Source organism: Monopterus albus, unplaced genomic scaffold (assembly GCF_001952655.1).
Source record: "Monopterus albus unplaced genomic scaffold, M_albus_1.0 scaffold137.1, whole genome shotgun sequence".
In the NCBI taxonomy this organism is placed as follows: domain Eukaryota; kingdom Metazoa; phylum Chordata; class Actinopteri; order Synbranchiformes; family Synbranchidae; genus Monopterus; species Monopterus albus.
In genome coordinates, this window is record NW_018128017.1 from 128,231 (window position 1) to 129,578 (window position 1,348).

The following is a 1,348-nucleotide window of genomic DNA, read 5'->3' on the forward strand; positions in this document are numbered from 1 at the left end:
AACTCTTTCAAACCCTGAACACAACGCCGTCTCTACTAACAATATCATGCTACATCACTTCATTTTGAAGGGAAGCAGATTTGATGTTTTTAAAACATACAAAAATGATATATTGCAACTATGTATTAGGCTACTTGTACTTTCTGGCAATGTCATGAATTAGCCTACCAAATGCACCATCCTGATGTTTCTTTGCAAGCCATTCATTCCATTCAATGACTGCAAGGTGGTCAGAAAGCAAACAGTCAGTGCGATTTCCCCTAAGCCTCCAAACCTGCTCCTTGTATGATCTCCATGCCCTCTCAATATGCTGTGTATGGGCACCTGTGTGGGGTTCCACATACCACCTGCTGTGGTTGACAGTGTGATGGTTGTACCCTTAATCAGGGAGTATGCAATAAACACACCACTCATTACTGATAATTGATGATCCTAACCTCACATGACGAGCAATCAAAGGCACTTGATGCCTCCTAGATCTTTTTTTTCAACAAGTAGAAGTGACGTAGAATTGGCTTTTGTCTTCCCTGGTCATGTTGGACATCTAACATCCCAAAGACCCACTGCTTTCTTTTCCATCCACCAGTCATTCTTCCTCTTCCATACTGAAACAAAAATCAGAGATGTTATGAAATAGTTTTACCACACAAATGTTACAGGAATCAGCATATTTTGCCATAACACACCTTTCTTTTGTGTCGAAAATGGCTTTCATCAATAACAACAAATTCCCTTCTTCCTCCAATCAGTTGGCCTGTGCGTCTTCTCATCCTTTCAACTGCTGTCACACAGACATCCCTTAATTTTTTTGCCATTTTGCTGAGTGTTGCTGAACTGGCTGCAATTTCGTCAGCCATCATATCAATCTGCCTTAATCTTAGAGCCTGACAAATTAAAATATACTTTTGTATCAAGGAAAAAGTATTCAGAATTGCAATTTAATATAATATTTGTGGTTACATTGGTTTTTTTTTAAACAACCTGTACATAAAATGTATCCACTTTCTCAAAGATACTTTGGATCGCCTGAATATGCAGTTGTGCCTGACAGATGTTTGTTTTGGCCTCCCCAAATGGACTGGATGTCAGCAGATCCTGTTTAAAGAGGAAGAATACAAAAATAACAATTATATTATAACATAGTTGTATGTGTGTATAATTGTACAGTATTTTATAATATAATTATAAGACACACACATCAAATATAAATGAAATCTAACAAATCAAATATACAGTATAAATACCAGGCAAATTGATCTCCACTGTTTGATCTTCTCTTCAGCGTCATGTCATGATGGCAGGTTTTGCATTTTATCTTTCTTTTCAGTAGTTTCTTCTTTTGGAGCCA

At 37.2% G+C, this 1,348-nt stretch overlaps 1 long non-coding RNA gene across 1 annotated transcript; it reads right to left on the bottom strand.

Annotated features, from left to right (window-relative positions):
* Positions 1-506: 506 nt before the first annotated feature.
* On the bottom strand, positions 507-1,341 carry LOC109967871 (uncharacterized). Its single transcript, XR_002276008.1, has 3 exons — positions 1,245-1,341; positions 687-1,095; positions 507-605 (listed from the first exon to the last, which is right to left on the bottom strand). It is a non-coding gene; the product is annotated as an uncharacterized LOC109967871 (long non-coding RNA).
* Positions 1,342-1,348: the final 7 nt, after the last annotated feature.